This window comes from Carcharodon carcharias, chromosome 6 (genome assembly GCF_017639515.1).
Source record: "Carcharodon carcharias isolate sCarCar2 chromosome 6, sCarCar2.pri, whole genome shotgun sequence".
NCBI classification, from domain to species: domain Eukaryota; kingdom Metazoa; phylum Chordata; class Chondrichthyes; order Lamniformes; family Lamnidae; genus Carcharodon; species Carcharodon carcharias.
Window position 1 is genome coordinate 98,036,299 of NC_054472.1, and position 22,283 is coordinate 98,058,581.

Here is a 22,283-nt window from a genome sequence, read left to right on the forward strand (position 1 = left end):
TATTTTTGTCACAGAAGTGGACACATAACGAAACAGTGCAAAGTGAGATATAAACAGGCCTCCAAACAACAATCAAAGTCCAAAGAAGCATATAGTGTAGAAGAGCCAGAAATAATTATGACATTTATTCATTATTCAACATGAAAGTTGGGAAGACAGAGCCAATAATTGTCGCAGTACGAGTGAATGGTAAACCTTTAAAAATGGAAGTAGACATTAGTGCTTCTACCATTGTAATAGAACAACACACTATCACTAGTGATGGTGGTAGAAGGTGAAGAACCAAACATTCTAGGGTGTGGTTGGTTGAAAGAGATTAAATTAAACTGGTCTGAAATCTTCCAGTTGCATGCAGGTGGGCTACCAGAGGTGCTAAAAACAAAAAAGACACTGTCTTCAAGGATGAACTGGGAAAAATCCAAGGCTTACAGGCCAAGGTTTACATGAACCCAGAAGCAACCCCTCACTTCTTGAAAGCAAGACCGGTAATATGTGCCCTGAGAGAGAAGGTTGACGCTAAGTTGAACTGGTTAGAGGCTGGGTGTCATAAAAGCGGTTCAGTTCTCAGAGTGGGCAGCACCCATAGTCCCTGTCCTTAAACTAGACCATCCGGATCTGTGGGGACTATCAACTAATGGTCAACAGAGCAGCCAAAATGGACAAGTACCCTATTCCCAAGATTGAAGACTTATGCCAAACTAGCAAGAGGGACAATGTATACAAAGCTTCATGTGGGTCACGCATTCCAGCAACTGGAGCTGGATGACGCCTTCCCAGAATTTGTGACCATAAATACCCACAAAGGGTTACATCAATATATATGCCTGCCCTTTGGTGTTTCCTCATTCTGTGCCATTTTTCAGAGGACAATGGAGACCTTGCTACAGGGACAACCTCAAATTGTGGTTTACCTGGATGATGTACTGATAACTGGATTCACAGAAAAGGAACACTTGGCTAATCTAGAAGAAGTCCTGAAATGATTTTTAGAAGCAGGAGTGTGCCTAAAGAAGGAAAAATACACTTTTCAGGCAAATGAAGTCATTTATTTGGGCCACCGGGTAGATGCCCAAGGGTCACACTCTGTTGAAGAGAAGGTTAAAACAATCAGAGAGGCACCTGCACCTAAGAACATCTCTGAGCTTAAATCATTTTTAGGGGTAAATTATTATGGGAGATTTCTACCAAATTTATCAACAGTTCTAACCCCTCTGCATTCACTGCTAAAGGAAAACTAGCATTGGTTTTGGGAATTACTCCAAGAAGAAGCCTTCATGAAAATGAATCAGCTCTTACACTCTTCAAATTTGTTAGTGCATTATGATCAGACAAAGGAATTGGTGCTAACCTGCAATGCGTCCCCCTATGGAATGGGAGCGGTACTATCTCACAAGATTGTCAACGGTACAGAGAAGCCGTTAGGCTATGTATCCAGGACAAGTACCACAGCTGAAAAAGAATATTCTCAGATCGAAAAGGAAGGTCTATCAATTATTTTGGTGTAAAAAAATTCCACCAATATGTGCACAGGCAATATTTCCTGATAGCATCAGACCACAAATCACTTTAGGGTCTGTTTAGCAAGGAAAAGGCTATAGCTTCAGCATGAATACAAGGATGGGTCCTAAATTTGACAGCATATGAATACATCATTGTACACAGACTAATGATTCATATAGCAAATGCTGATGCCCTAAGTTGCCTTCCTTTGCAAGAGAACAATGACCACATCTCAATTCCCCAAGAACTCGTGTTAGTGGTGAATTTCCTAGATTTCTCACCAGCCTGTGCCAGGCAGGTAAGAAACTGGACGAATCATGATCCAGAACAAAAACAGAATTACCTGGAAAAACTCAGCAGGTCTGGCAGCATCAGCAGAGAAGAAAAGAGTTGACGTTTAGAGTCCTCAAGACCCTTCAACAGAACTGAGTGAATATGAGGAGAGGGGTGAAATATAAGCTGGTTTAAGGTGTTGGGTGGGGGGGGGGGCGCGGCTGTAGGGTCAAGCAAGCAGTGATAGGAGCAGATAATCAAAAGATGTCACAGACAAAGGAACAAAGAGGTGTTGAAGGTGGTGATACTATCTAAACGAATGTGCTAATTAAGAATGGATGGCAGGGCATTCAAGGTACAGCTCTAGTTGGGGTGGGGTGGAAAGGCTAACAGGGCATACAAGATTTAAAAATAATGGAAATAGGTGGGAAAAGAAAAATCTATATAAATTATTGGAAAAAACAAAAGGAAGGGGGAAGAAACGGAAAGGGGGTGGGGATGGAGGAGGGAGTTCAAGATGTAAAGTTGTTGAATACAATATTCAGTCCGGAAGGCTGTAAAGTGCCTAGTTGGAAGATGAGGTGCTGTTCCTCCAGTTTGCGTTGGGCTTCACTAGAACAATGCAGCAAGCCAAGGACAGACATGTGGGCAAGAGAGCAGGGTGGAGTGTTAAAATGGCAAGCGACAGGGAGGTTTGGGACTTTCTTGCGGACAGACTGCAGGTGTTCTGCAAAGCGGTCGCCCAGTTTACGTTTTGTCTCTCCAATGTAGAAGAGACCGCTTTGGGAGCAACGAATGCAGTAGACTAAGTTGGGGGAAATGCAAGTGAAATGCTGCTTCACTTGAAAGGAGTGTTTGGGCCGTTGGACAGTGAGGAGAGAGGAAGTGAAGGGGCAGGTGTTGCATCTTTTGCGTGGGCATGGGGAAGTGCCATAGGTAGGGGTTGAGGAGTAGAGGGTGATGGAGGAGTGGACCAGGGTGTCCCAGAGGGAACGATCCCTACGGAATGCCACCAGCGGGGGGGGTGAAGGGAAGATGTGTTTAATGGTGTCATCATGCTGGAGTTGGCGGAAATGGCGGAGGATGATCCTTTGAATGCGGAGGCTGGTGGGGTGATAAGTGAGGACAAGGGGGACCCTATCATGTTTCTGGGAGGGAGGAGAAGGAATGAGGGTGGATGTGTGGGAGATGGGCCGGACACGGTTGAGGGCCCTGTCAACAACAGTGGGTGGAAAACCTCAGTTAAGGAAGAAGGAGGACATGTCAGAGGAACTGTTTTTGAAGGTAGCAACATCAGAACAGATGCGGCGGAGGTGAAGGAACTGAGAGAATGGGATGGAGTCCTTACAGGAAGCGGGGTGTGAGGAGCTGTAGTCGAGGTAGCTGTGGAAGTCGGTGGTTTGTAATGGATATTGGTGAACAGTCTATCACCAGAGATTGAGACAGAGAGGTAAAGGAAGGGAAGGGAAGTGTCAGAGATGGACCATATGAAAATGATGGAGGGGTGGAGATTAGAAGCAAAATTAATAATATTTTCCAAGTCCCAACGAGAGCACGAAGCAGCACCGAAGTAATCATCGATGTACCGGAGAAAGAATTGTGGGAGGGGGCCGGAGTAGGACTGGAACAAGGAATGTTTCACATACCCCATAAAGAGACAGGCATAGCTGGGGCCCATGCGGGTACCCATAGCCACACCTTTTATTTGGAGGAAGTGAGAGGGGTTAAAGGAGAAATTGTTCAGTGTGAGAACAAGTTCAGTCAGACAGAGGAGAGTAGTGGCGGATGGGGATTGTTCGGGCCTCTGTTCGAGGAAGAAGCTAAGGGCCCTCAGACCATCCAGGTGGGGGATGGAGGTGTAGAGGGATTGGACGTCCATGGTGAAGAGGAAGCGGTTGGGGCCAGGGAACTGGAAATTGTTGTTGTGACGTAAGATATCAGAGGAATCACAGATGTAGGTGGGAAGGGACTGGACAAGGGGAAAGAGAAGGGAGTCAAGATAATGAGAAATGAGTTCCCTGGGGCAGGAACAGGCTGACACAATCGGTCTACCGGGACAGTTCTGTTTATGGATTTTGGGTAGGAGGTAGAAGCGGGCCATCCGATGTTGGGTGACTATCAGGTTGGAAGCTGTGGGAGGAAGATCTCCAGAGGAGCTGAGGCCAGTGACAGTCCTGGAAACAAGGGCTTGATGTTCAGTGGTGGGGTCATGGTCCAGGGAGAGGTAGGAGGAAGAGTCTGTGAGTTGATCAGTCCTACTTGAGTGAGACACCAATTGTTACATGGTTGATTCCAGGGACCAGTCTCTGATGAATTGAAGCCATTTTTCAACTGAAGACACGAGATGAGCAGTCAAGATGGTATTCCATTATGGGGTGCATGAGTAGTAGTTCCATCACAAGGGAGGGAACTACTCTTAGTAGAGCTAATCAGTGCCCATCCAGGGATCTCACGAATTAAGAAGGTAGTGCAAAATTATCTTTGATGGCCAGGGAATGGATGACGATATTGAAAATGTGGTAAAACACCATGTGCAATGTCAACAGCTGCAAAGGTTGCCGGTGGAAGCCCCTTTACACCCAAGGGAGTGGCCTGGTAAACCCTGGGTGCGGTTGCACATAGATTACGTCAGTCCTTTCCTTGGAACCATGATTATTGGTGGTCATTCCCAGTGGTTAGATGTTTATGAGATAAAGTTGCCAATGTCAGGCGCTACTAAAGACAAACCACGCCAAAGCTTCACCATCCATGGATTGCTAGAGGTAATCGTCTCTGATAATGGCATTATGTTTACGAGCACTGAGATTCAACAATTTGTCAGCATCGATGGTATCAACCACGTGAAGACTGCACCGTACCATCCATCATCAAATGAACAGACGGAAAGAGCAGTACAAACTTTTTAAGGCGGGAATGAAAAAGTTAATGGGTGAATCGTTGGAAACTATACTCGCTCATTTCCTATGTCACTACAGAACAAACCCCACACTACGATAGGAGCAACACCTGCAGAATTACTGATGAGATGCCATCTTCGGACAAGACTAAGCTTAATACTTCCCAATTTGGAGGGGAAGGTGGAGAAAAGTCAAGGGAACCAAAAAAAGCGACTTATGATTTGCATAGTCGTGAGCAACAATTTACTGTTGGTGAAGCAGTATATGTAAAGAATTTCGGTGGAGCACCAAACTGGTTATCTGGTAAAGTGAGTTCTGTGACCGCACCATTGCCATATCACGTGGAGGGCTGGATCACCCGTGAGCATGTGGATCATTTAAGAGAAAAAGAAATACCCCAACAAAATTATGTCCCACCTGTAACCATTGCTAAACCTGTGGTTCCTGTTGAAGTTGCTCAACCAAGGACAGACATGCTTGATGTCTCTGCTGGAGTGGAAGACATTGATGAGGTACCTGACGTTAATGTGGTTGCAGAGAATTTGTTTCCCGCAAAAGAATCTGAAATCGTGGCACTACAACACTTCACACGGATCAGGAAACCACCTGAAAGACTGACCTTGTAATTTCATGATCTGTGTAAAAATATTGTAATGTCATGAGCTAAATATCCTTGTACATAGAAAATGTACAAGAAAGTTAAAGGGGGAGGAATATAGTAATTATAGTTTTGATAAACGTAGGACATTAGCTTTAAGAATAATCCTGTGTTGTAAGATCACATGATCTGTGTAAACCAATGTGTTAGCAGTGTGGGGAACCGCTAGTAGAGAGTTCTTTAGTTATAGAGTTTGATGCACACACATAGTTGCTGCCACTGTCTTGCAAATAAAGCTAAATGTGTCCACTAAGAAAAGTTGTCTGGAAGATCAACTCTATAACAGTCATATGTATACATTATGGAAGATTTAAAACAAATAAGCATTTAATATTCAGTATTCTTTGTTTTTGTGCAGATATATTTATGAAAAGAGCAGATAGTTTTCCCGTAAATCTGGCATTAAAATGTAGAAGCCTATTGAAAATCATGCAAAGGTGAAATAGTGTCTCTCTGGGCTCAAACTGGAATACTCTGATCACATCTATGGTGCAAAGACTAACCTGGTCAGACTTCAAAATGTAAACAAATGCTACTTTTATCTTGCTGTGTTACTTCCACACTAAAATATCTCATAGACATAAGGTCTGTTAAACTTAAGAATAGAATTCTATCTGATTCATATCAGAATGCACCATGGATGCTCAAAGCTTCCTATTACAAGTCTGATTTAAATTAAGAACACATCTCTTTCTAGCTAGTGGTTAATGCAATCTAGACTATGGTACAAACAGGGGCACCATCAAGTATCTGCTACCAGGGGCTGTTCATCTGTGTCAAGCCTCACAGTAAAATATGCATTCACAAACCATCCATATTAAATGCATTTTTCATGAATGTGGAAGAGATGTTCAATGGAGCATCTCATTGATTCTCCTGATATCTGAAGGTTCCTGTCTGAGAAGGGTGGATAGCAATTAGACTGCTCAGAATGCATTGTCAAAGAATATTGAAAGAACAGGTGAAAGTAACATTTCAGTGGCATAGGTACAAGTATCAGGAGTTTGAAGCATCCATTTTACAATCAGATACTTGCATGCAATTGTCATCAAACTGCTGCTACAGGAAACTGTTAGTTAAATTAGATACAATCTAATGCAACATTCCTCTGATGGAGCTACCAGCATTCTAGCAAGGGTTGTACTTTGACATTTGCTGCTGAATGGGACGTAGATCCCTTCAAGGATTAGGACAAAAAAATTAAATTCAGCCTAACAAGGGTTGGGATCCTTTTCACGTAGATTTTTTAAATGTGGGTAATACTCATGAATAGCACATTAAGTTTCTAATTAATTAATTAGATATTACAAATGTGGCTGTCTGTTAAGTTTTTCTATTGTGAAAGAAAGACTACAAGGGGGATGATCCATCCACACCTAACTAATGAAGTTAAGGACTGCATCAAATTGAAAGAAAAGGTGTACAATCTCCCAGGGAAGGCAGTGGCTGAGTGGTATATTGTCACTGGATTAGTATTCCAGAGACCCAGGGTAATCCTCTGGGGACTAGGGTTTGAATCCCACCAAGGCAGATGGTGAAATTGGAATCCAACAAAGTCTGATGGTGATCACAAAACCATTGCCGATTGTCATAAGAACCCATCTGGTTCACTATTGTCTTTTAGGGAAGGAAATCTTCGGAAAAAAATAGAAAGGAAGAGCTTCTACAAAAACATAAAAAAGAAGAGAGTAGTTAAAGAAAACATTGGTCCCATATAGGATGAGCTTAGAAAATTAATAATGGGAAACAAGGAAATGGCACAGACTCTGATCTGTATCCGTCGTCATGACACTAAAAGCATTCTAATAATAGTTACAGATCAAGAGACAAAAGGGAGAAACTTAAAAGAATCATTGTCACAAGAGAAAAAGTATGAGACAAACTAATAGGACCCAATGGCCTGAATTCTAGGGTCTTAAAAGAGGCTACAGAGATAGTGAATGCATAGATGGGTTAAGTGAGTGGGCAAAGACCTGGCAAATGGAGTATAATGTGGGCAAATGTGAAATCGTTCATTTTGGGAGAAAGAATAAAAAAAAGACACATGATCTAAATGGTGCAAGATTGCAGAGCTCTGAGACTCAGGGGGATCTGGGTGTCCTAGTGCATGAATCACAAAAGGTTAGTGTCCAGATGCAGCAAGTAATTAGGAAAGCCTGATTACAAAAGTAGGGAGGTTTTACTTCAGTTGTACAGAGCATTGGTGAGGTCACATCTGGAGTATTGTGTACAGTACTGGTCTCCTTATTTAAAGAAAGGTGTAAATGCATTAGAAGCAGTTTAGAGAAGGTTTACTAGACTAATGCCAGGAATGGGTTGGCTGTCTAATGAGGAAAGGCTGGATAGGTTAGGCTTGTATCCACTGGAATTTAGAAGAGTAAGAGGCAACTTAATTGAAACTTTTAAGATCCTGAGGGGTCTTGACAGGGTGGATGTGGAAAGGATGTTTTCTCTTGTGGGAGAATCTAGAGCTAGGGGTCACTGTTTAAAAATAGGGGGTCGCCCACTTAAGACAGAGATGAGGAGAAATTTTCCTCTCAGAAGGTTGAGTGCCTTTGGAACTCTCTTCCTCAAAAGACGGTGGAAGCAGAGTCTTGGAATATTTTTAAGGTAGAGCTAGGTAGATTCTTGATTAACAAGAGGGTGAAAGGTTATCGGGGGTAGGCAGGAATGTGGGGTTGAGGTTACATTCAGGTCAGCCATGATCTTATTGAATGGCGGTGCAGGCTCGAGGGGCCGAGTGGCCTACTGCTGCCCCTAATTCCTATGTTCGTATTGGTTGTGATCTTCCAAAATAACCTAGATTCTGAAAGAAGGCAGATTGAAAAACTGCAAATGTGACACTCTGATTAAGGAGAGAGACTGAAAGCAGGAAACTATGGGCCAATTAAGGAAAATGCTGGAATCCATTATTAAGGAATTAGTAGTAAACTTTGCTGATGATAAAAAAATGCAGGAAAGCAAGTTTTAGAGGAAGACAAAAGAGTCTGCAAGGGGTTAGAGATAGGTATGTGAATGGGCAAATAATTTAGTAGATGGAATATAACGTGGGAAAATGTGAGGTTACCTACTTGGTAGGAAAAGTAAAAAAGCAAACTATTATTTAAATGGATAGAGTCCGCAGAATACTGCAGTACAGAGAGATCTCTGTGTCCTCATTTATGAAACACAAGAATTTAGTATGCAGGTGCAGTAAGTAATTAGGAAGGAAAATGGAATAATGCCTTTAATTGCAAGGGGGATGGAGTGTAAAAATAGGGAATTCTTGCTACAACTGCAGAGGGCATTGGTAAAACCACACTTAAATAAGTTGAGCAAAAGTGTATGCAGTATTCTAAGAAGTGATATATTTGCATTGGGGCTAGTTCTAAATGGTCCACTTAGTTGATTCCTGGGATGAAGGGACTGTCTTAAGGTCGAGCAAGTTGGGCCTATACTTGGAGTTTAGAAGAGCAAGAGGCAATCTTATTAGATTCTGAAGCAGCTTGACAGGGTAAATGTTGACAGGATGTTTCCCCTCATGAGGGAATGAGGGAGCAAAATAAGGGATTGCCCATTTAAGAAAGAGTGGACGAGAAACTTCTTCTCTCAGACAGTCATTAATCTTTGGAATTCTCTCCCCTCGAGAGCTGTGAGCCTGGGTAATTTAATATATTCAAGGCTGAGTTAGACAGTTTCTTGAACTACTGGGGAGTCAAGGGGTTATGGGCTCCAGAAGGGAAAGTGGAGTTGAGGCCAAGATCAGATCAGCCATGCAGGGGTGAATGGCAGAGCAGGATCAAAGAGTTGTATGACTTTCTCCTGCTGCTATTTCTTATGTTCTGTTTTTATAATAAATATTAAAATAACGGCAGTTATAGGTGAATACAAGTGTATTACAAGATGAACAAAGCCTTTCTGAACTACTATAGAAAGTGAAATGTAGTGTGAATGAAGTTTGAACATTTGCTCAAATGAATTTATCAAGCAAATATAAAAACAATTTGCGCATTAGAAGCTATTAGAAACCAAGTTTTGAAAAGTAAAATAAAAGTTGGTTTTAGGAAATCAGGAAAGGAGCAGCTGTAAGTATTGCAGACTTTGGGAGCTTACTTAAAACCAATGGAAATAATACGTCAGTTTGATATGTCTAACACTGCCAAAATCCAGTCTCCCAAGAAACACATCTTGGAAATATGTAGGTTTGTTTTGCAGCCACATTTCTACGTGCAAAATTGAAGCAGTCGCAGCAGCAAATTCAATAATATTGGAAACTCTTGCCAATGTTAGCAGGAGACTTTGGCAGGAATCGTCTCTCGATGTATTTTTTCAAAGCTTTAAATAGATTATTTTCCATAAACTAAGGAAAACTACTCTCACACAAGCGAGCATTAAGTAAATGTTAACTTAGTATTGACAGTGACCTTGTTGAAATACAGATTCCACCTATTGTGTTGTTATATTTACCTTCATGGTTTCAAAGACAATGAAATATAACTACAATAAAATGAAACAACATTCCTGAATGTTAAATAAAGATCATTGTTGATTGAAGCATATTGCACAGCAGTTTAAAAACAAGCCGTGCGGAACATAATCATGCCAACTCAAAATAAACTCCGTGCAAAGATTAATACCAAAGTAGTTACTGCTGAGGTGACCTTGTCCCAGTGATCAAGATAACATAATTTGAATGATATTCCCAAATATCAACTTGCACCTTATAGTGATAATGCTGCTTGGAAACAAACCTAATAATATTATTTGACTTTTACTTCTCACTTCACTGTACCCTCAGCCAGGAAAGTGGAATGTCTGAGGCCTCCTTGAAAAACTTAGATTTTAATTTACCTTTTAGGCTCATATACATAATAGGTCTGGTAACTCATTAAAAAGGGAAGCTGTTAAAATGGTGCAATGAAGATGAGAAAAAGCAGATTGGTCTGATAAAAATTATTTAATTCAAAGACCCTTTTTGATCCAGAGTTTACTGCAGACTGTACACATGACTGTACTACTGGCTGCAGAGTGCAATTTGCATCACTGTGCAGAAGAAAGCATGCTTTAAGTATGTGCAAAACTCTGTACACAGCCTTTAGACTTTGAATACTCTAAAAACGTGAGAGAGAGAATCCACTTTCTCGAACATTATGACCCCAAACAGAAGCTGTCTTAAAGTCTCTCGGAGATCCTACTGGATCAAGCACTTTATTAATCCAACTTGATGCACCACTGGAGTTATATTCCCTGTGGCGTTAAGCCTGAGTAATGTGGTCAAACCCTGGAACTCCCTCCCTAAAAGCATTGTGGGTGCAACTTCACCACATGGACTTCAGTGATTCAAGATGGCAGCTTACCACCACCTTCTCAAGGGTAATTAGGGATTGGCAACAAATGCTGGCCTTGACGCAGATGCTCATATCCAATGAAGAAAAAGAAAAAGTACCTCCTAAAACATGTCACTGTACTTCAGAGAGAGACTAGGCTCTGAGTACAGTTATACAATCCTTTTGTACTACCGTGAAACAGAAACCACTTTGCAGCCAGACCATAAAATACAAATGGGAGCTACAAGTATAAAGCTGTTTGAACCCCACTAAGGGAGCAAACAGAGCCCCGTTTGTGAATTGATTTGAGGAATGGTTGTCAAGATCTGTTCAAGCTTCAAAGCAATAATATATATAAATTCTAAGTTTTGCTATTTGCTTGGAAACCTTCCTGCAGCAACAAGGGCTCTATTTGTACATCTTTCCCCCGCAAAAATATTATTTAGGACTGCAGGAATGCAAAAAGGAAAAGTTGCTTGCTTAATGGGCATTATCCAACTGGTTGATATTTTTGCTTCTCTACATACAAAGTGTCAATAAATTAAGTTAGCAATTGTAGTATTTTTCTATAGGGTCCAGTGTTTTCTTTTCACATATTTAATTAACAGGTCTCTTGGGAAATCAATGTAAATTTAGCTTGCAATGTTATTGCAAAATAGGGACTGTGATGCAACGCAAGACATTCATTTTAGAATCACAAGAGTCCTGGGTACTCATGTGAGGCTTTAATTTCCCTGTAATGTCAAAACTATGTTACTAGAGGCTATCATGGTTTTTTTTTTGTAAGTGCACCTGTTCCGTGGATATTTCTGAGAAAAAGTGACATGCTGTCGAAGCTTCTCATCTTGCACTCAAGACAGATGCAAGAATGCCATATTTCAAAGGGAGCAACGTTTTATACTGCCTAAGATAAAGGTACTGATTGGTTGGCAAGTCGACTTTGATTGGTCGAGGTGTTGCCATGGAGAATGCACCAGGGAACTAATGTCTCCTACGCTTTTGTTTAATTCAAAAAAGGAGCAATGTCTGGACATGGTTCTTTTGCTTGCAGAGAACAGGTTCCTGTGTATGAGTATATGTAGTTTCTAGCAAGCATAAGTAAGCCACATTGTGAGCCCGACTTGATAATCTTAACTTGGTTATTAGTGTAATTCTTAGCACACTTGGGACTGTTCATTAAGTGCTTCCCAATTGTGGAATCACTTCTAACCTTAGACATTATGTTCTGAGTTTTGCAAGCATGGACTGGTTGAGTACGGTCATACGCTTGTCATTTCATGCTGTTATTATGCAGCAGCAACACAAATGACATTTTTCATTAACGGTGTTGCCGTCAATCCAAAAGGATGTTCTGCCTATCAGACAAATGAATAAAGTGCTATATGAGTTTCAGTGCCAGTGTGATGTCAGGTATGTAGGCCTTACATCCCAACAACTGTAGATTGGTAGATCGTATCAAACAGCACATCCCTTCGGCTGTTCACAACAGGTAAGCTACTGACCGTGCTCAACCACTGCTTGCAAAACTCAGAAAATAATGTCTAATGTTAGATGTGATTCCAAAATTGGACAGCACTATTGAAGAATCCTAAGTGTGCTAGGGATTACACTAACAAACAATTTAAGATAATCAGTCTGGCTTGCAATATTGCACAATTACACTTGCTAGAAGCTACATGTACTTATACGCAGGGACCTGTGCTCTACAGGCAAAAGAAACATGTCCAGGCATCATGCCTTCACTGAATTTAACAAAAAATGGGGGACAATGGTTCCCTGTGGCACTCTCCATGACAACACCTCAGCCTATCACAGTCAACTTGTCAACCAATCAGTCCCCTTTTCCCATGCCCCCAATATAAACGATATAAATTGTTGATCCCTTTGAAATTGGGCATTCTTGTATCTGTCCTAATGAGTGTTAGACCAAAAGATTCAACAGCATGTCTCTTTTTCAGCAATGCTCAAGTTCTGTACTACCAGATGACTATTTGTTCCATGAATTTCCAACAGAAATTATATTTTGAACAAGAATTCTGGCCAATGGACCAGTTATTCTGCAGTTTCTGTAAAGTTTTTTGTGCATTATCACACAAAGAGTAATTTAAATCTGGTCTGAAGTAATCAAATTGAGGCACATTTGAATTTGCCAAACATCGATACTTTAAGAACCAGTGTAAAATCATATTTTTAAGATTTCAGAAGGTTATAAAGATCCATTAGAATTTTAATTTTTAAAATTTATTTTTAAACAACATTGATAAGTGACACTAAAATAACAACAGCACTGGCATACACTTTTCCCAAGTACATAATGGTGCAGAGGCAACATATAACAGCACTGCTATACAGCAGGAACAAAACCATTGCTTACGGTGTAAAGGCACCATCGATTTTGCACCCAAAAAAGATGTACTTGAACAGGATCTAAAACAATACAGCTCAGGTAAAGTGAGCAAGTTGCAAACTGGAAACAGCCCTCAACTCAGAACATGTAACTTAAGTACATTTAACTTAAGTACATTTAAACTATTAATGTAAACTAGTAAATTAATATAAATTAAGTCCATTTGAGTCAGGGTATGATCTGCTTCTAGAATTAAGTGGAGTAAAATTCCCTGGAGGAAAGTGTCGCGAGTTTTGCTTCAGATAATTTTGGATTTAACACCTGACTTACATTAGACAACAGGTCCAGTGCGGACATTAAATTAGATAATATCACCACCATCAACACCCCTTTGTCCTTTTGTCTATGACATCTTTGGCAATCTCTTCTTTGCCCCCACTTGTCACTGGCCCTCTATCCAGCTCTACCTGTCCCACCCCCCTCAACTTGTTTATATTTCACATTTCTATATTTCTTTAGTTCTGATGAAGCGTCATACGGACTCGAAACGTTGGCTGTGTTCCTCTCCGCAGATGCTGTCAGATCTGCTGAGTTTTTCTAGTAATTTTTGTTTTTGTTAAACTGTTTCTACACTGGTGGAGCTTTAATTTAATTTTCAGGAGAGTAGCATTAGTAAGATGGCTCCTAAAGTTTCTACTGCTGAATCTACCTTCCTCATTGTGCTGATCAGACTCAGACATCATGAAAGCCTATAACTGTGCTGCTAGCAAACGGTAAAACGGTCAGAACTTAGTTGTGTAGACTCTGGGACAGTGGTGTCCCAAAACATGAATTAAAACATTGCCTAAAGAAAGCAACTTTACTTAAGAACCTCAACAGTACAAGGAATAAGGCAAAAAAATACACTGTGCTGGAGAAACTTGTAAAATTACACATTAGGATGAAGGCACAAAAGCTGAAAAGATCATGCATCATCATTGAAAATAAATTATGTAGAAATAAGAATAAGCAGGAAAACCCAATGGAAACAATAACCACCTCAAATGTGTACTAAAATGTCCAGATTCTAGTTTCTCATTATTCTGTCTATCATAAAAATCCCAAATGCCGAGCTTTATGGATGCCAACTCTTACTTGTAGGTATGCTTGGAAGACTGACTGTGACTTCTTACCATCACAATTTTGTGCCACCAACTACTGGGGGAGAAGGTCCAAGACATAATTGAGGGCAGAAGAGGAGGGAGGGATTTGCTAGACAAACCAGGGGTGGGGGGAACTTTTAATTCCCTCTGTAACAAATAGTAATTTGCTGAGATTGCACCAATAACTACAAGCATAGCACAGAAACAGAGTACTCTGGTCTATGCCAGCCTCTCATCTGACTTCATCTAACCCTATCAACAAATCCTTCTATTGTTATGATGTGGCAGATGGTATGTGCCAGACAGACCAAATCCACAAGAGAAACTTGGCCATGCTGTCACAACAATTTCGCAATATGTATTTATCATGAGAAGATGGGTGCACTGAATTCAGAAGTAATGAGTCCACTAAGACCTTTAGAGATTTTAAAAAGTAAATTAAAATATTCATTAACAAAAGAAAAGATTTCAATTACATACATAAGGCTACAATTACTTAATGTTATAACAAATCCTAAAAGTCCTAACTAACCTGACTCCAAATTACATACCCCTTTTAAGGCAACAGTTCAAAATAGATTTTAAATTTAAAATACAAACCAGCAAGTTACCATGGTACCCATTTGGCAGTGGAATTCCAAAAGCTCGTCTCCAACTTTAGTTATTGGACACAGCAGACTTTTGCAAAAATGGCTGGAGGCTTCCCAAAGGCTGTTTCTCACACTCCTATTAGGTCTTACATGGCCCCCCAACATAACCTTTCACATCCCTTTATATATGTTCCACTTTCTTTAATCTGTAAATTCCATTGTTCCATATGTCTTTGGAAATGCACTCTTCCCATAATATAAAAACTTTCACATTGCCAATATTGTCAGTAACCTTTGGGAAAAATAAACACACAGCTTGGTCTTACTTATCTGGCTAGTTATAAACATCCTAACATCTCTCTGAAATCCAAACAACTCCTTCATTTATTTAAAAAAAGCAAATTTCCTTCACACCTTAAATGCTAACCTCATTCATGTTTACTTATTAGCATTTCAAGTACACTTCTACATCTAACTTCTTTTGATAATTTCAAGCTTGCAGTCTACCTGACTCCAATGTAATTAAATCATATAAATAGAACCATCTACATTCACGCCCATAACCTACTTTACAATAAATTAGAATACTATGAACACTATTATACTTTCATAACACTATTCCTTTCTTCTTCATGTACTTATTCAGCGGCCCCTCAAAGGCATCCAAATTTATTTCCTCAACCACTCCATGCATTAGCAAGTTCTCATTCTCACCACTGAGTAAACAAGTTTTACCTGATTTATTTATTGGATTTACTCCTGCTACTAACTGGCCAGGTGCCAGAAACACTTGTGCATGCACGCTTGGCTCGCATTATGCCCGGCAGTGCATGTGAGGTTTCTCCCACCATTGACATCATTGGTGTGTGCCTGTCAACTGGCACTGGTTTGCTCCTGCCAGCCCTCTCATTAGCCCTTGCCATGTGATGCTCCCATCTCTGGCCGTTACAAAGCATGGTCTATCCAGTAGTGGCAATGATCGGTTTGCTATTCATTCTACTACTTGTCCCAGCTCCGCATGCTCTAACCCTTGTCATGAGTCTACTCTGTGGTACCTTATGGCAGCAATACTGGTAACACTTAGATTCCCCTGTAATACACTAACTCACTGGTAGTTTATACATAAATGATAGCAGGTTTAACACTGCAATATTATACTTCTAACTAATATTAATGCTACAACTTTCTAATATCCACCCTTCAACTACAGTCAGAATACCCTTGCACTGTGCAAAATGCAGTCAGACTCACAGGTTGATATCATTTTATATAGGGTCATCTTTATCTCTCTCTCTCCTTGGAATGCGATTTGGACTTAGACTGTGTGTGAAGGTGACAACTCTGAACTGGGAACCTCACTTCGAGTAAGCCTGTATTTGGTCAAGTATCAGAACATGCCAGCACAGGCCAACCTGATCCAAACTAAGAGCTCAAGCAATGGGCAACAGTCACTTCTCAGAGCATATTGTCTTAAACTCAGCTCAGTATCAACATTTCTAAACCACTTGGCTTGAACTCAGTAGAGTTTTCATAGGGTGATGGAACTCACAGAACAAGAGGTGGCCATTCATCCTCCGGGGTCTGTGCTGGCATGCTCTCCTACAACACAATTCCTGCCAGATCCTTTACAAATCATCCATTTTATCCAAACTCTCATCTCAACCCACAGCCACTTGTAGTAAACTATCCACTGCTCCCATAACCACTGCCCTGCTCCCTTTATTCTTCGAGTGAGAATCCTCCATTTGTCAATCAGTGAAAATGATATTTCACCATTCACCCACAGTAAAGTCCCCAGGTTTCAATTAACCATGAGAGTGGTAGAAGCGAAGACAATCAATGAATTCAAAAAGAAATTGGTTGGGCATTTGAGGGAATAAACTTGCAGGGCTATGGGGATAGAGTGGGAAAATGGGACTGACTGGATTGCTCTGAGGAGAGCAGGCATGGAGCCAAATGGTTTCCTTCTATGCCATTATGACTCTGATACTATCCCTTTATTGGCTGCTCTTGCTACCACTCCCACTGACCATATTGGTGCTATTGCTCTCGTAATCACTGGGCCTCAAGCTCACCCCATGCCTCGAGTCTCTTCTCTTTCCTCATCTGCTCAAGCCTATATCTCCCTCCCACTCGCCATTCTGTAGCTTTCCCTCTCTCCTCCGACCCCAATTCCTCTGTCCTTCTCACTTTCCAATCTGTCTTCCCCAAACCTCAGGCTACTGTTGCCTTCTTCCCTTTGCACTCACAGCCTCCTTGATCCCAAGTCCTTTCCCTGTTCTACCTCTCATGATCGCCACCCTCTCCCTCGCTGGAGTCTCTCAGCATCCTACTGGTCCTGTTTCCAGGCATTCTGAAGCAGGGGATGATGTCACCGCACCAGAAGCTTCTCTGGAAGGTAAGTGGGGGGAGATGGGGGAGGAGGGGAATGCAGTGGCGGTGAAACATTTAAATCCTGAAGTTCTCCTGGGCAAAGTAGCAGGGCTAGAAATCCTAAGAGACTGGTGTAAGCCATGATATCTGAATAGTTTGTGCAACACAATTAAAAGTGGACATACTTTAAACTATTCACTCAATTAGTGCCAACTATCCCATTTCACTATTTGCTCCCTCAAACATAAACTGCTTATTTTTAGACTGACATGTTAAATGGCTTGGCTCCAGTCAGCTTAACTGTCCATGAATTGTTGGTTTCCTGTTAGTCTGGGATTACGTGTGGAGAAAGGCGGCAAATTTGTGAAGGTAAACTAGTTTTAAAGGACCAAAAAGCAGTCCACATTGGAACAATTCTTTTAAAGCCAGTCAATTACAAACCTCCACGATCTCGCTGCATAAATGTAACAAAACAGCAGGCACTTCTCTGATGTGTTGGAAGGAGGGGAGGGTGTGTGAAATCCAGCAGGCCGCCCACCTGCTGCCTATGTGCCTGTAGCGTCTGAAATTTTATGGGTGGGGTGAGGTGAGGGAGGTGTTGGGTGTGCCACCCTCCTGCAGGCCTATTGAGGCACTTAATGGCCAATTAATGGAAACTTAAGGGTCTCATTCCGTCATTACCACTATTTTACCCGTGGTGAGGGTGGGGGGTCCATGTCATGTGGGAAGCCCAGCAATTTTAGCTGTGTGGGCTGCTGTCAGGCAAGGACATGGGGACTCCCCTTTTGTAGGCCCCTTGGGTCCATTAGAGAGATCCCACCACCAGGTCATCTCCCCTCCTTTAACACTCAACCCTGCCTCTTGAATCTAGACACTGCTCATCTCTGAGGCCTCAACCCTGAATTTAGCAGGTCTCCTCGGCGTTGCGGAACTGTCCATAGTTCCAGGAGTGGGCACTGCACCCATCTGGTACTGGTGGGGCCACGTGGATTGGCCAGCAGCTGTCTTAGGCGGGCCTTCCTCACCTTAAAGCACATCAAGCTGCTCCCGCGTTAAATTACTGCAGGGTCGCCATCAGGAACACGGGCCGGCTCTCCCAACTTTGTAGCTGGGATGGGGAGGTGGGAGGATGCAGGTACCATGGCATCCTGTCTAATTCAGCCCCATGGTGCAGACTCAGGTGAGCTCCATTTCTTCATACGTGCTTTAAACAGAATTCAAAAAGCTTAACATTTAGAGGACAATGGAGCATCTTCAAAATATTTGAAACCAAGATCATTTAACTCAACCTGTATGTCCAATCTACCTGGTCTGTAGAGTGTTACCATACACTAGATAAGCTCCCTGAACTAGCAGAGGAACTACTGGAGGTAACTTTTTTTAAGTGAGTCTGAAATTTCTTTTTCCCCCTGTGTGAATTGCATTTTTCATTCTGTTTTGGTCCTTCCCATTCTAATTTTCTCCAGAGGCCAAAGATTCAGACTGGGATATAATTTCAAAGGCAGCAATTGCCTATCACTAAGTTACTCAAGTGATTATTCTGCATTTGTAAGCCTAGAATTGCCTGTTTAACTATTGGCTGGACCCTCATCTAGCACAAGATTTACCAATACCCCTCATTTGGGAAAAATCTATAATTCAGGGCACAGACTTTGCCTCTGGTATAGGTTCAAGTCTAAGCAGTTATTTAAGAAAGATTATGTTAGGCATTAAGGCTTCACTGTTTTGTAAATTTTAAGGAGGGGGAGGGTAGAAAGGAAATGGAGACATTTCAGAGACTAAGATTTCAACACTGAAGTCTGGGAATGCAATCCAGTGTTAGTTTAAACTACTTTGCCTTGAAGCAATTTATTTGACCGGCAAACTTAGTGCAACAAATGCCTAAAAAACCCTTCCAGGGAACCTGATTCTACACTAAATTTGATTTAAATAGTTTTTGCACAATATCTAGTTCAGTGAGTCAAATCTTATTTATGTAGTAGAAATGAGCCGAGACTGAATAACCTGAAATCAAATGCACCTTCTTAGTATTCAGTGCAGCCACTTGTATGGAGGAACATTGGGGGAGGCGATGACATAGTGGTATTGTCACTGGACCAGTAATCCAGAGATCCAAGGTAATGCTCTGGGGACTGGAATTTGAATACCACCACGGCAGATGGATTTGAATTCAATAAAAATCTGGAATTAAAAGTCTAATGATGACCATGAAACCATTGCCATATGTTGGAAATCTGCCGTCCTTACCTGGTCTGGCCTACATGTGACTCCAGACCCACAGTAATGTGATTGACTTTTGAAATGGCCTAGAAAGCCATTGTACCAATGTGTCAAACCGCTAAAAAGTCAATAAAAAGGAATAAAACTGGACGGACCACCTGGCATCGACCTAGGCGCCAGAAAGGACAATAGCAGACCCAGCCCTGTCAACCCTGCAAAATGCTCCTTACTAACATCTGGGGGCTTGTGCCAAGATTGGGAGAGCTGTCTAGTCAAGCAACAGCCTGTCATAGGCACACTCACAGAATCATACCATACTGATAATGTCCCAGACACCACCATCACCATCCCTGGTTATGTCCTGTCCCACCAACAGAGGTGGCGGCACAGTGGTATACAGACGAGAGGGAGTTCTCCTGGGAGTCCTCAACATCGACTCTGGACCCCATGAAGTCTCATGGCATCCAACAAGGGCAACGAAACCACCCTACCTTAGTTGATAAATCAGTGCTCCCCCATGTTGAACATCACTTTGAGGAAGCACTGAGGGTGGCAAGGGCACAGAATGTGTTCTGGGTGGCGGACTTCAATGTCTATCACCAAGATTGGCTTGGTAGCACCACTACTGGCTGAGTCCTAAAGGACGTAATTGCTAGACTTAGTCTGTGACAAGTGGTGAGGGAACCAACAAGAGGGAAAAACATACTTGACCTCATCCTCACCAACCTGCTTGCCGAAGATGCATCTATCCATGACAGTATTGGTAGGTGTGACCACTTTGCACCAAGTCTCTGTAATGGCTATCATGTCATTCTCATTTATTTCTATTTGTGCAATCAATTCATACATCTGGTTATGAATGCTGCATGCATTCAGATAAAGGGCCTTTAATTCTATTCGTTTTAAGCCAATTTTCCCTACTCTGACCTCATTTGCTGGTGCATTCTTATGTTTGTATGCTCTGAACCTTCCTGTTACACCGTGGTCATCATTACCACATTGCGATTCTGCACTATTACCTTGTCCTTTCCAGTAGCTTTCCAAATGCCCCTCTCACATGATTCTCCCCCCCTCCGCCCTCCCACCCCTTCCCGGCTATTTAGTTTAAAGCCCTCTCTACAGCTCTGGCGATATGATTTACCAATACACTGGTCCCATTGTGATTCAGTGAAGATCTTCCCAACAGTACAGCTCCCTCTTTCTCCAGTACTGGTGCCAGTATCACATAAATTGAACCAATTTCTCCCACAACAATCATTGAACCCTGTATTCAACTCTCTAAATTTATTTACCCTATGCCAATTTGCTGTGGCTCAGGTAGTAATCTAGAGATTATTACCTTTGAAGTTTGCTTATTAATTTAGTCTCAAGCTGCTAATGGTACCTCAGCAGAACCTCTTCCTTAGTCCAACCTATGTCTTTGGTATCCATGTGCACCATGACAACTGTATCCTTCCCCTCCCACTCCAAGTTCCTCTCCAGCCTGGACAAGATGTCTTTAACCCTGGAACCAGGCAGGCAATACAGAATTCGGGTCCCTCACTCTCAGCTGCAGAGAACAGTACCCATCACTCTAATTACACTGTCGCCTACTGCAACTACATCCCTTTTTACTGCCCTCACTTTAATGGCTTCCAGCACCATGGTCAGTTTGCTTATCCACCCTTCAGTCCATGCTCTAATCCACACATGTTACAAGATCCTCAAATCTGTTGGACCAGTGCAAGGGCTGAGGCTCTTTCATTGCTACCTTATGAATCCACATGCCTGCCTCACTTGTAGGCACACCTTCCTGTCCCTGACCATGGACCAAATCAGATGTCTCTAGCTTAAGGGGTGTGACTGTCTCTTGGGGTGTGACTATCTCCTGGAACAAAGTGTCCAGGTAACTTTCCCCCTCCCTGATGCATCACACTCTGAAGCTCAGACTCCGGCTCACCAACTCTGAGCTGAAACTCCTTGAGCTACAGACACTTAAAGCAGATGTGGTTGCCCTGTTTCACAAAAGTATCCATCTGCAACCACGTGCTACAGCTGACCAGCCATCTTTATTGTGTTTAATTTAACTAATTAGGTTTCAAGTTTAGAAATGTCGCTCTACTGTTGTCTGTAGTTATATCAAATAGTTTAACTATTTAAGCTAGAAATTTAATGCAATGCTTATATCTTCCCAGTCTTGTTAAGCCAGTACACGCATTTAGGGGGATAAAATCTTAAGAACTCACCAGTCACCTACCTGCTTAACTAACCAAAGCTTTGAACACTCACCAGCTTCTGCAGTCTATAAAAAGCAGCACTTCCTCCCCCCTCTGCACCAAATTACCAAGTTAGTGCTTGTACCTCATCGTACTTGGGCCTCGTCACATTATGTGCTCCCACATTCTGTGCAATAGTAAAACCTATCTTTTTATAGAAAGCTGATGGCTTACACCCAAGTTGCAAATGCTAAGTCAGCTTCCTTCTATTCTGATTAACACCTACTTGCTTTCTGTTGATTGACAGATAACTGCCATGCCTGGCAGTTTCTATTAACTAGACTCCTGAATTAGCTTGCAGCAAGTCAGAGTCTGACTACTAATCTAAATTATATGTTGAGAAAAACTTAACAGCACCAAATTCCTAAGTTAGCACTAGTACCTCGTCGCAACAATCAGATTCCACCGGTGCTACATTTTCTCTATCCATTCAGATGGCTCTCGATCTGCGTAAGAGGTCACCGTCACATTACTGTCAATACTGTGAAATCCAGCTCGCTGGGACATAAATAGATTCCAGATTCCTTTCTGGCTCCTTCATTTTAGGTCAAGTGCCATACAATGTGCTATCTAGGAATCAGTTAAGAAGCAGTTAAATGTTCCCATAATCAGTAAAATAAAAGGAAATCAAAACTAAGCTTCAACCTACAACCTTCTGGTTAACCAATTCAATGTTTTATTTCAAAAGGAGCCATGCTCCTGAACCACAGTGGAACAGGGCT

The 22,283-nt window shown here is 41.8% G+C and overlaps 1 protein-coding gene across 5 annotated transcripts in view; it reads right to left on the bottom strand.

Moving 5' to 3' along the window:
• Positions 1-22,283, bottom strand: part of fam110b (family with sequence similarity 110 member B) — a 159,669-nt gene that overhangs the window by 45,657 nt on the left and 91,729 nt on the right. Inside the window, exon 1 of one of the 5 annotated variants that reach the window (XM_041190095.1) lies at positions 21,944-21,995. The exons of the other annotated variants lie outside the window; for them this stretch is intronic. The gene's annotated coding sequence lies outside the window, so the exon portion shown is untranslated. Of the gene's footprint in view, positions 1-21,943; positions 21,996-22,283 lie in introns of those variants that run through there. 5 annotated transcript variants of the gene reach the window in all.